Source organism: Syngnathus acus, chromosome 9, assembly GCF_901709675.1.
Source record: "Syngnathus acus chromosome 9, fSynAcu1.2, whole genome shotgun sequence".
Lineage (NCBI taxonomy): Eukaryota > Metazoa > Chordata > Actinopteri > Syngnathiformes > Syngnathidae > Syngnathus > Syngnathus acus.
The window spans coordinates 17,192,541-17,206,252 of NC_051094.1; the positions used below are offsets into that span (position 1 = coordinate 17,192,541).

General features: G+C 43.5%; 1 long non-coding RNA gene and 1 pseudogene across 1 annotated transcript; both read right to left on the reverse strand.

The window, feature by feature from the left end:
- Positions 1-419: 419 nt before the first annotated feature.
- On the reverse strand, positions 420-11,446 carry LOC119127578. The gene is made up of 3 exons (XR_005098863.1): positions 11,285-11,446; positions 6,347-6,352; positions 420-430 (listed from the first exon to the last, which is right to left on the reverse strand). It is a non-coding gene; the product is annotated as an uncharacterized LOC119127578 (long non-coding RNA).
- LOC119127861 lies at positions 1,792-2,017 on the reverse strand (annotated as a pseudogene).
- Positions 11,447-13,712: the final 2,266 nt, after the last annotated feature.

A 13,712-nucleotide genomic window follows, 5' to 3' on the forward strand; every position in this document is an offset into this window, starting at 1 on the left:
CATATATTATCAGGGCCAACCCAAGCTCTGCCGCAAGTGAGGACAGCATAGGCACGTTGCAGAAGCGTGTGAGCAAATAATATGCCGGAAATGTAGAGTAATTGGTCACACTTTTGAAGAGTGTACTAATGGCAGAAAGTGCAATCTCTGTGGGGAAACTGATCATCTCTACAGAAAGTGCCCAAAGTCTTTTGCCAACAAACTTAAGGGCAGGAGAGAAATGACACAGGTGAAGGAAAATGAAGCTAACAAACATTTTGGAAATTCAAATTTCCCTTCAAGGCCTGTGATTGATGGAGAGGAAACGGGTGAGGAGGGAACAGGTGAGGAGAGAACAGGTGACGAGGGAACAGATGAGGAGAGAGAAGGGGAGGGGCATGTGTCACCCCCACCAACAGAGAACGCAGAGGAAATAGAGTAAAAGAAATGCCTACAAGTAGTGGAGAGGAAACAAGTGAGGAAAGGGAAGGGGCATATGGTAAGCACACAAATGGAAAGTGACATGTCACAAGAAGTAGCCACAGGTGAGTCGGGTGCAGACATCCAGATTCCTTGTGCGCAAAAAGCAAAGACTCGCATCTGAACGGTCCTTTGAATTGCCGTCGACTTCAGAGAAGAGAGGAAAGCCTGGGAGCCCAGATAGTGAGCTGGATGAGTCCAGAGTATTCCCTTCCGACTCACCAAATGAAATCTCCTTTTTAAATATACTATGCCTACAATCGACACCAAAAAGCCGCAATACCATGAATTTAAGGTTGAGGAAGAGACCACCAGACGTGACCAGGAGAGGTCGCCGGCGGCCAAGCTCTGCCTCTGGTACCGCGATATTACTGTGAAAAGAAATAACAACTGTTGGACTCAATGATAGGTTTAAATAGCAAACATGAGACCCTCTATAGGAGTATGCAAATTTATATTATACTGATGACACTAACCCTATAAACCATCAGTGTTATAAGTGTAAAATCAAAGATTAGAGCACTAAGCGTCTTATGTGATTTTGATTCAAGAATGCGGCATACCGTTTTCAAGAAATTACAGACAGTGGGAGATGCGGCCCTATTCATCGTTATGGAGTGGGTCAAATGAAAACCGCAATGATGGACTGGCCATTTTAATAAATAACCCCCGAATTATTTTGAACAGGAGCACAGTGGTGAAAGACAGAAGGGCACTGCTAACACACCTAACATTCCTAGGTCACGAATTTAACCTTTTAAATATTTACGGTTTTAATGACAAACATGATAGATATAAGCTCTTTGAAAGCCTGCAGTCTCACATGCTGGGTCATGCACCACTAATTCTGGGAGGGGATTTTAACTATCTTAAGCAGAAGTGACAGAAAAGGAGCCGGGGAAGATTTTAAAGTTGACAAAACATCTCTTTTAATACAAGACATGTGCCGCGTTTTTAAACTATGCGACTGTTATAAAACCATACACCCACGGGAAGGCACCAATACCTTTTTAAACTACTTCAAATATTGGGTTTTCCAAGAAAGTCCATCGAGTGGGTGAAACTGCTGTACAGAGGTGTCACGAGCAAATACGTGGTCAACGAGAATAAGCGGTCAGAAAAGAAAACTAGTTGTGGCCACCCTCGTGGGAGTACATAATCAATGCGTGAGGCACTCGTGTTGTCATCGTTGAACCACGTGAACCCCTCCTCCCGTGGAGTTCACGTATGGCTTTAAAACAGTCGCATAGTTTAAAAACCCGGCACATGTCTTGTATTAGAAGAGATGTTTTGCCATCTTTAAGATCTTCCCCAGCTCCTTTTCTGCACTTCTACAGTTAAAATCCCCTCCCAGAATTAGTGGTATGTGACCCAGCATGTGAGACTGCAGGCTTTCAAAGAGCTCATATCTATCATAATTGTCATTAAAACCATAAATATTTAAAACGTTAAATTCGTGACCTATGGCACTGTGACTGAACGGTATTCGCCTGGTACTCAGTAGACGAGGTAAGAACAGATACTACACTTGATTTTAGCCAAAAGGCAGAGAAGCGATGGATTACCGTTTTTTTCCGTGTATAATACGCAAAATTTAACTAATTTATTGTCCTAAAATCTGGGGTGCGCATTATACATGGGTACAATTTTTTTTACATTTTTTTTTTTTTTAATTTAATTTTTTTTTTTTTTTTTTTTTTTTAAAGAAAATCATGGTACTGGTACGAGTATTGATTTATGTATTGTTCTCTTCTTGTCATGTTGTGAAAGAATGTGGGTTGAATAAATACCGAAAGAACAATAGTGTGTTTGTACTGTGCTCTGGTCATTTCGTCAAAGAAGGGATAATAGTCCTCTTCTCTTCTTGACTGACAATGAATGTGATAGTTTAATACAATCAGCAAATAACAAAATGCGTATTACAGGTAATATTTTATTTCACAACACTTTGCCTTGTTCCTTTCGTCTCTGCTGTTCACTTCAAACACGCTCCATACGAACGCAATGCTCTCGTATCAGACGCTTGCTCGATCACCTGCTCGTTTGCTGTCACAATGTACCCTACACAAATCCGAAACATTTGTTGCGGCTCCGAGTCACGACGAGGGGCAAGTTTTGGTTTCCAAGGGTGTTTTTATTCCTCTTCAACGTCTCTCCCATACAGAGCCGCCTTTTTCACATGTCCGCACGTCACTTTCCTCTCTTTTCATCTGATCGCGGTGGTGCCTTTACGGGCAGTCGGAGAAATCAACACCAACAAAAAAAATACATCCAGCCTAGTTAAGACCATACCAAAGACTATAAAAATGGGACCCATTGCCTCCCTGCGTGTGTGACGATCATTGGGACTTTAAAAAAAAAAAAAAAAAAAAAAAAGTTGGGTGCGTATTATACATGGGTACAGGCTTTTTTCCAGCATCAACATGCCATTGTTAGGGTGCGTATTATACATGGGGGCGTATTATACACGGAAAAAAACGGTATACTAGTGAAGAACTCGCTTGCAGGCTTCCCTGTCTACCTATTCTCACCGACTGTTACAGTACGGAAGAGTGCTGCTCTTCTGGGCACTGGTAAATCGGCAAACTTGTCTGCCGACTTATTTGTTCACTCTTCACTTTTCTTCACCCGCAGTAATGCATGTACCGTATTTTTCGGACTAAACGTCGCTCCGGAATATAAGTCGCACCAGCCATAAAATGCCCAAAAATGTGAAAAAAAACATATATAAGTCGCTCCGGAGTACAAGTCGCATTTTGGGGGAAATTTATTCGACAAAATCCAACACCAAGAACAGACATGAACGAGCAACAACAGGCTAAACGGTAGGTATGCTAACGTGACATAAACACAAACGAAGAGCTGAGAACGGGCCTGATGTAACATTCAGAGTTATTCAAATAACTATTACATAAATAACACGTTTATAAAACCATCTGTGTCACTCCAATTCATTAAATCCATCGATCGTCCTTTATGGAAACGATGCCGCGTATGCGCCGCGCCGCTGACGTCTAAATATTCTAAATATTCCACAGACCCATATAACGATATATAAAGTATATATCAAATAACTATCATATAAACAACAATATTGTCAAACCATCTGTGTCACTCCAAATCATTAAATCCATCGATCAAATTCCTTTGTCAACAACGCCGCGCGTGCGCCCTGACGTCAACCTCGTCGTTATTCCACAGATCTACTATATAACTATATTATAGCATTAACAAAGTACAAGGAAAGACTTCAACGAGCCAACAAGTACTGAACTGTCACGATAAAAACATATACAAGTTGCTATACGAAATAAAATATATCAAATAACTATAACATAAATAGTTCACCACCACACAGCCCCAAGCACCGGCGTCGACTTCCAGGTGTGTGGCGGCGTGGACTTCCATCCCCGGAGGTGGCCCTTCCAGCCACGGAGGTGGAAGAGAGCTCCATAGAATAGGACCGGGCGTGCGTAAAAGCCATGTCCGAGCCCCATCCACCGTCCCTGGACAGCCACTCGGCCGAGCGCCGGCCCCCGACTTCCATCCACGGAGGTGAAAGAGAGCTCCGTAGAGTAGGACCGGGCGTGCGTAAAAGCCATGTCCGAGCCCCATCCACCGTCCCTGGACAGCCACCCGGCTGAGCGCCGGCCCCCGACTTCAATCCACGGAGGTGAAAGAGAGCTCCGTAGAGTAGGACCGGGCGTGCGTAAAAGCCATGTCCGAGCCCCATCCACCGTCCCTGGACAGCCACCCGGCTGAGCGCCGGCCCCCGACTTCAATCCACGGAGGTGAAAGAGAGCTCCGTAGAGTAGGACCGGGCGTGCGTAAAAGCCATAATAGTTTTTCAAACCTTCTGTGTCACTCCAAATCATTAAATCCTTCAAACTCTTCGTCCTCCGTGTCACTTACAAAGCTGCGAATGATGCAGGTGGTACGTGGGGCCCTTCGTCATCTTCGTCATCCCGTGATCGAATCTTTGTCCTTTATGTAAACAACCGCCGCGCCGCGCCACTGACGTCACTTGAAATTCAAATTACAGAAATCCCTTGCTACATCGCAGTTCAACTTTTTTTTTCTTTTTTAATTTTGAAAATCTGTGAAAAAATTCACATATAAAGTAAAGTAAAGTCAAAAAAACTTTACTTTACTTAAAAGTCCCAATGATCGTCACACACACACCTGGGTGTGGTGAAATTTGTCCTCTGCATTTAACCCATCCCCGTGTGATTTTAATCCATCCCCTGGGGGAGAGGGGAGCAGTGAGCAGCAGCGGTGCCGCGCTCGGGAATCAGTTGGTGATCAACCCCCCAATTCCAACCCTTAATGCTGAGTGCCAAGCAGGGAGGCAATGGGTCCCATTTTTATAGTCTTTGGTATGACCCGGCCGGGGTTTGAACCCACAACCTTCCAGTCTCAGGGCGGACACTCTACCACTAGGCCACTGAGCTGGTCTATAAGTTGGGCAAGAAGAATAAACCAGAACTGAGAGAAATTAAGGGATATATAAATGCAAAAATAAGTAGATATTTTTTTCCCCCAAGTAGCGCTGCAGTAGGCAGCTTGTTACCGCAGCTCCCAATTTTGGGCATTGACATATCAGGAAGACTGGCTCTCTACTATGATATCCTTTGGAGTTCGTGGTGGTGGTGGTGGTGGGAGAGAGGAAAATGTTAGGAAAGCTGACATACCTCATGGACAGCCCCCACCACCCTCTACATGAGACCGTAGGTGACCTGAGTAGCTCCTTCAGTCAGAAACTGAGACATCCTCGCTGCAGGAAGGAGCATTTTCGCAGGACATTCATCCCGACGGCAGTTAGATTATACTAGTGCTTATCAAATAGTGGGGCGCGGCGCGATACCGAGGGGGGCGCGTGTGACACCAGGGAACATGCTTTTGTTTTGGCTGTACTAGATTAAAGGGTAATTAGACATCCACTGCAGTAGGTGGGAGTGGTGGTATCAGTGGTGGTAAGAGTGTGCGCAAGGAGTAGTCGCTCTAATCCTCCTATTAACATCACCTTACTATCAAGCCGCCCTTATCAAATGCTTTTTTTTTTTTTTTTTTTTTTGAGTAATCCATCCACCCTACCCATTAACATGGCTAAAATCCTCTTTCTTCAAAGTTGTTACACAACTTTTCAATAATAGTTTCCAACATGCAAATTCAAATATTCAACCCGCATTTTTCCTTCATCCTGATTTTAATCTTTGATTCCTTTTTCCTTCGATCATAAACTGGTCTCACGTAATTAATTTATTTTCCTCTTCCCATCTCTCCCTTCACACGTCACTCACACCCCCTTCTACATTGCTCTTTTTTGTGTTTATTTGTTTGTTTTTACTTCCAATGTTTATCATCAAATTAAGTTCCAAAATCCTTTGTAATAAACTGTAATGTAATTCAACATTCTACCAACATGGTTGTATATGCGGCAGATGTTATTGTTCAAATCAAACTGTCACGTGCCGTGTCAGAGGACGCTCAGCTGGCAACTGCCCTCAGCCGCACCCCTTTATTACCGTAACCTCTTGTTATCCCATGTAGTATTTAAACCCTGCCCGTGTGTTTTTCCTGTCGGTGTCTACTGTTTTTCCCCGTTTGTGTCCGCGCCCAATGTTCCCTCTAAGCTGCGCGCGTGCGCAATCGCGCACTGCCCGCACGTTCTCAGCGCACAAGAAATCTATCCAGCGCATACGCATCCCCCCCGAAGCCAAACGAACACGCAGCGTTGGACGTGCCCATATGCTAGCCATTGGCATCCCACAAGTTCCAGCGGTGTGAGCGCCCTTCGCTGATCAGACAAAGTCCTCACCACCTTTCTCTTTTCAAAAAGAAATCATCCATACAATCATAAATGTATATACAACCGCCATTCCTGAACACAGAGCTAAAATTATTAATTTTTAATTTTACTCTGCTTTCACTCCACAATATTGCTGAACTGGGAGATTTTATTGAAAAAAAAGGTTCCCCCTTACCTTTTGTGCCGATCTGACTGCAATATTGTTGAGCAAGAGCGGAGAAGGAGGAATCCTTCCTGGAGCATGCACTTTTCCTTCTGAAGAAATCACGTCGGATGGTCACCATTTGTTAAGTTAAAAGTTAAAGTTAAAGTCCCAATGATCGTCACACACACACCTGGGTGTGGTGAAATTTGTCCTCTGCATTTAACCCATCCCCGTGTGATTTTAATCCATCCCCTGGGGGAGAGGGGAGCAGTGAGCAGCAGCGGTGCCGCGCTCGGGAATCAGTTGGTGATCTAACCTCCCAATTCCAACCCTTAATGCTGAGTGCCAAGCAGGGAGGCAATGGGTCCCATTTTTATAGTCTTTGGTATGACCCGGCCGGGGTTTGAACCCACAACCTACCAGTCTCAGGGCGGACACTCTACCACTAGGCCACTGAGCTTGTTGGATTTGGTCCACAATTTGGGAAGCGTGCTATCCGCGCCTCACGGCAAAAGCCATAGCCAATCACCTGTTATCCAATTTACTCACCGTGTGCTCGTTCTATTTCTTCAGTTTTAGGAAAAGGCTAAGACACCGAAACAAAAGATAGACTTACACAGGTTGGTTGAGTTCAATCACAATTCTTGTTAAGAAAGCTCTGTTTTCAGGAAAGTACAATACAGCGCTGGGCCTTTCGTGCGACCATGCTCAAGAGCAGAAAGTCTCCATTCAGAAAAGGCAACGTTCAAGGTTCTTTGGTCAGCTTATATTCAGTACCACATGCCAGTGTGGGCCGAGTTTGATGGGTGATGAGTCAGGGGGTGTGGCAAGTTCACAGGAGAGTTTGATTCCATGGGAGTGGGTGCTGGTTCGGTGAGAGCTGGTTCCGTGGGGGTGGGTGCTGATTATGGGTGATTCGGTGTGTGTGTGGGGGCTGTTGTTTTCCATCCCGTCTTTCGGCCTTGCCGATCCGGGTTCTTGGTTGTTTTCCTCCTGCCGCTCTTCCTCTGGCACCTCTACTGGTTTTATCTCCAAGTGTCCTTCCTGTAAACCATTCTTACACATACATCCACTTCGCTCACTGCCCATTCATCATTCTTTCAATTTTGTCATTTTGTACGGAATTATGTGAACTTTTGGCTGTCATCATCAATTTGTTAATGATCCCTGACTATGCAAAATCCTTACTCACCATTTACCATGCATTTGTTTGTTTGTTCTTTTGACACTATCTTTTGACACATATCTTTTCATTGTTAGGCAAAACATTTCCCTCTGTCCAGAACGTTCAGTAGTAATCCAAAACTGACGTCTAGCATTAATCAAAACACAAGATATAATCAAGTACTCAACATTTTCAGACAACTTTGGCAGTGTCCGTGATTTAGAAAATCATCAGGCATGCATTAAACAGTTCCTTAAGGGTCATTAAGCTATTCAGGCAATATATCGAAAAACATTTGTTATTTCAAAGTGCACAGAAATACATATCAGATCATAAAGTTATAAAAACCTTTGTCATTACCACCTATCAAAAATCTCTAGTTATGTCTTCTTTATTGATTTGGTGTGTAGGTATAATTATATGCTTAAAATGTTTCTTTTATTGATTTAATATGTGAATATACTTGTCTGCTTATGTACTTTATTCAATGAGGTTTGAGCACATCTGCTTTTGTAGCTAGGTAGGACTTTTTGTATTTCGACCCCATTTCTTCAGTACGCTGCTTCATATGATACTTACAGAGCTTGCTGACTGACTGAAGTAGCATTCACAAAGTGGGATGATTGTTGGCAATATTCAGTCCGTTTTCGCTGAAAAGCTTCGTCATATTTCCTCGTCTTAGCTTTCGTGTGACTCTCAATTCTCTTATCTCTGTCTCTCTCCGCCGTTCTTTTCAGCCCTGTTCAATATTTTTCCATGGTGTCCCACTGCACTTTTTATCGCCTGCTCTGTGTGTGCGTATGTTCCGTGCGCTCGACACTGTAGAGCAGGCATGTCAAACTCAGTTTGGCTCTGGGGCCGGATGGTGGCTAAGCTGTCCTCCATCATGGACAATGTCTTCCACCCCCTTCATGAGACTGTCAGAGCCCTGGAGAGCTCCATCAGTGACCGGCTTCGTCACCCACGATGCACCACCGAGAGGCATCACAGGTCCTTCCTCCCTGCTGCCATCAGACTGTACAACCAGGCCGATCACTGTAGCTAACGGACAAAATAACACGCAATAACGTGCAATAACCATATGTGCAATCACACTATGTGCAATCTGTCTACCTCACACTCTTTTACCTGCTTTTTTTGCACTGTTTTTTTTTTTTTTTCCCTTGCACTATTTTTTTATCTAATATTTTTTTTATCTCCACTGTAGATTGTGTATTGTGTATTTTGTATATACTGTCCATATTTTTTAATTATATATACCTTCTACTTTTTTAAATCTTTTACCCCCTTCCCCGCATGCGTGTGTGTGTGTATATGTTAAGTGTACTGCTGCTAACATAGGAGTTTCCCCATTGAGGGAATAATAAAGGATTATCTTATCTTATCTTATCCAGACTTTCTGTTCTCAGGTGGGCCGGATCAGTAAAAGAATGTCAACTCCAACTATTTAGCTTTGTTTTTCAGTACTATGCTTTATCATTCAGCCTACATTTGTAGCCTACCCTACATATTACAATCACGGATGACAAGGGAGCTTTTCTAAGCACAACACATTTATTCACAAACAATGGAGAAAAAAAATTATTTTCATGTTTGGCATTGAATGTGTTAACAACTGGTTTATTTTAACAGTTGAGTGAATGCAGTTTTACACCTGAACCAACTCACCACACTAAACAAACTCAAGTGGGAGCTATGAAAAAAAAATGTTTTGCCTTAATTGTCATACTGCTTTGAAATAATAATAAATAAAAATACAAAATAAAAGTTTTAGCAGTGCATGGGCAATAAGATTAGACTACATCAGCTCAAACTACTAGGCTGGGCCTACTGAAGCTGAGAATATACTGCACAATATTAATTGTCTTTAATATGAAACCAGATTAATCTTATTTTTAATGATCTGTATTCATGAGTGCAAACAAATGTCGTGTCATCACACTTTTTTCTCTCTCTCACTGCACTCCTGCAGTCTACTTGCTGCTGCTGGCTCCTGAAACTTGGCATCTTTTTGCCTTTACAAGTGCGTCGATATCAGGTGTCAAATCCTGAGTAGCAGCACATTTAACAATGTCATTCAAGTGTTCATTTGTTAACCTTGAGCGCTGCTTTGTTTTATTATTGTTCATCACGGAGAACACCTGTTCACAAAGATAAGTAGTCCCAAACATGGAGAGAACCTTTGCAGCCATGGCTGTTAATTTGGGGTAACCTGGCACAAGATACTGATAAAACGTATCCAATCCCACGGACCCAAATTTATCCTTCATAGCGGAATCGCACTGCAAGTCAATAAGCTCGAGCTGAATGTCAGCTGGCACATCAGAAGGCTTCACTGTAAATGGCGAGCGAAAAAAGGCGAACTTGTTCTCAAGTTCACTGAAACCCTGAAACCTCCGCTCAAACTCTCGCAGCAAATCTGTTATGTTGTCTTTATATTTATCCAAATCGGGACGATCCGGTGCCTTCGGACGCACAGCTGTGAGACATGAGAAGTGCGTGGTGTCACCGCTGGATAGCTGCGTCTCCCACAGTGACAGTTTCATCTTGAACGCACTTATGCTGTCGTAATATTGAGTGACAACTCTGTTACGGCCCTGCAATGTAGTGTTAAGTGTATTCAAGTGTTGCGTAATATCAACCATGAAGGCAAGATCCTGCACCCATTCCTTGCATTGAAGTTCCTTTACTGGGCGTCCCTTCTTCTCCATAAACTGTCCAATTTCGCCTCGTAGCTCAAAGAAGCGCTTGAGTACTGCACCTCTGCTTAACCAGCGCACGTCAGTGTGGTATGGTAGGCCAGCATGAATGTCATGATCACTGAGAAATGAGTCAAACTGGCGGTGATTTAGACCGCGAGCTCTGATGAAATTGACAGTTTTCACAACCACGCTCATAACATGGTCCATTTGCAGTGTTTTGCAACATAACGCCTCCTGGTGCAAAATACAGTGAAATGCCCAAAACTCCTGTCCTCCATTTGCGGTCTGTACTTTGTCACGGAATTTTGTGGCAACGCCTGCCCTTCTCCCCACCATTGATGGCGCACCGTCGGTCGCCAGGCTCACAGCACGGGACCAGTCCGCCTCCACCTTGTCCAGCGCTCCAACGAGAGCGCTGAAAATGTCATCTACTGTTGTGGTGTCATTAATGGGCACCAATTCAAGCAGCTCCTCGGTGATGGTCAAAGTTTCATCAACACCTCTAATGAATATGGCCAGTTGAGCAATATCTGTGACATCGGTGCTCTCATCTATTGCAATTGAAAATGCGATAAATGATTTGATTTTCTCTTTCAATTGGCTGCTCAAGTCACTTGAGAGTTCTGTCACCCGATCTGCGACAGTGTTCCTCGTTAGACTAATATTGGCAAAGGCAGGTCTCTTTTCAGGGCACACGACTTCTGCAGCCTTCAGCATGCATGTTTTTACAAACTCCCCATCAGCAAATGGCTTGGATGCCTGCACCAGCTCGTTGGCAATAATGTAGCTGGCTCTTACAGCCCCATCAGCGATATCGCGGCTGCGCGTAAAAGCAGACTGCTGTTTCTTCAGACCAGCGACCAATTTGTTTATCTCGTCTTTTCTTATTTGTCCTTTCAAGTGGTCATACTTGTCTTTATGATGAGTCTCGTAGTGGCGCCGAATATTAAACTCTTTGAACACTGCAACTTGCTGATTACAAACCAAGCACACTGGTTTTGCACTCACTTCTGTGAATAAATAATTCTCAGTCCATTTTTCCTGGAAAACCCTGCACTCCGTGTCCACTTTTCTTTTTTTTGACAGTGCCATTTTGGGAAGGGTGTGTTGACCGATAACTTGTTTAGTAGTAGTGGTGAATGGTGAAGCAAGCTTGCCGGTTTATTTCTAGTTGGACACATCACGTTGCGAATGTTTATTTCCTGGTACTAACTCGTGTCAGTGCCGCATGCTGGACGTGAGCTCTTTTACACATTTACTGCCCTCTAGCGGCCGGAGGGAGCATTTGAGTTGTATTTATTTTAGAATAGAATAGAATATAGAATAGATCTTTATTGTCATTGTCACATGTACAACGAGATTTAAAAAATGCCAATCGATCCGCGCATGCGATAAAAAATATATAGAATAAATAGAATAAAAAGATAAAAAAAACAAGCTAAAAACCCACAGAAGAACATACACAGACAATCATTTACGTTTAGCTGCATTCAATGTGACTACCGCTGTAGGGTAAAAACTGTTGGCGAATCTGCTAGTCCTCGACCTAATTAATCTGTAGCGTCTGCCTGATGGCAACAGTTCGAAAAGGGAGTGGCCAGGGTGGGAAGTGTCCTTCAGAATGTTCTGTGTTTGTTTTGAGACAGCGGGTTCTGTGTAGGTCTTCCAGTGTGGGGAGAGGGCAGCCAATGATCTTCTGTGCTGTGTTGATGACCCCTTGGAGCTTTTTCCTCTGAGCAGCAGTGCAGCTGGAGTACCAAACACATATACAGTACGTTAAAGTGCTTTCTATGGAGCAGCGATAGAAGGACACCAGCAGTCTCCGTGTAATGCTGTGCCTCCTCAGCACCCTTAAAAAGTAGAGTCTCTGTTGGGCCTTTTTAAGCAGCTCAGAGGTGTTCACGCCCCAGGTGAAGTCCTCCTCGATGTGGACTCCCAGGTAGCGGAAGGAGGACACCCTCTTCACAAAGACCCCGTCGATGATGAGTGGTGGAATGTCCGTTTTATTTTTCCTCCTAAAATCAATGACCAGTTCTTGGGTTTTAGCCGTGTTTAGGAGCAGATTGTTCTCTCCGCACCACTCCGATAGCTGGACCACTTCGTCCCTGTAGGCAGACTCATCCCCCTTTGAGATGAGCCCCACCACGGTTGTGTCATCCGCAAATTTCACGATGGTGTTGCTGCGGTGGGCGGGGGTGCATGCATGTGTGTAGAGCGTGTAAAGCAGTGGGCTCAGAATTTAAAGAATCATAACTTTTGATAGAAATGAGCTAGTGACTCGCTTCTTTTTTTGACATACTCAGAAATTTATGACGGGCCGGATTAAATCATCCAACGGGCCGGGTCCGGCCCGCGGGCCGTATGTTTGACATGCCTGATTTAGGGGTAATAAACAAATGCTACACAGGAAGACTGATAACACGAAGATAGTTCCGTAGAATTTGTGTCCCAGTGTGTTCTGCCCTAGCGCGTGGCACAATTCCTGAACTGAGTCTTCTTACTCCACTGGCTGTCTCAAAATCAACAGAGAACTGTCCCTGGTCATGAGGCACCTTTGATCTTTGGGAGAACAACAGGAACTATTATCATGCTTGAAGGGGGCAAGCACAGCTCTTCACAGGACAAGAACCATACAGTTGGTGGAATACACACAGTTGCAGATCAAAAAGAAAATGGACTGAAAGAACAAAGACAAGATGGACACATTTGAGAGTGGCGGACGGTCCAGCCCTGAATAATCATCATGAGAATCTAAGAGGAGAGGCTGCTACAGACTTGCACGAGTCACATGAAGTCAAACTGGACACATTGCTAAAGACTGCTGAAGCATTACAAAGTTGGTGGAGTATGGGACAAAAGGGATGGAAGCGTGTTTGGGTGCTGGGGCGGACATAACTGAGGAGTTTTGATAAAAGAGGGAATAATAAGGCTGCTTATTGACACTAAAACGGGGATAAAAAACAAAATACATAGATATGGACAGTGAAGATACACTAATAATAACAAATCATGACAGCGTGATCTGAAACTTTGCAAAGTGGACATTGATCGATAGAAATTAAATCATTTGAATCATGAAATTTTTATATGTAACATAGCATTTCGAAGACATGATGAATCTAATTGAAATAATGACATTTTATAATTGGACCAGTGAACATTTGGATTCGGGCAACGGGAGGCTGAATTGCTAAACTTAATTGACCTTTATAAAAACGATAGAATTTAATTACACATCAATTGCAACTGATTTATAGGATGCATATTTGAGCTTGAAGGGGTGAGGGGCCATAAGAAATTTGGAATTCTAGATAGTCAGCAAAATAGTAATACAGGGCACTACTTAATTAAAAAAGAATACAATAGGGCTTTAAATAAATACATTGACATTACCCTTGCGACAATTAATTTAAATGGCAATTTATGATAGGC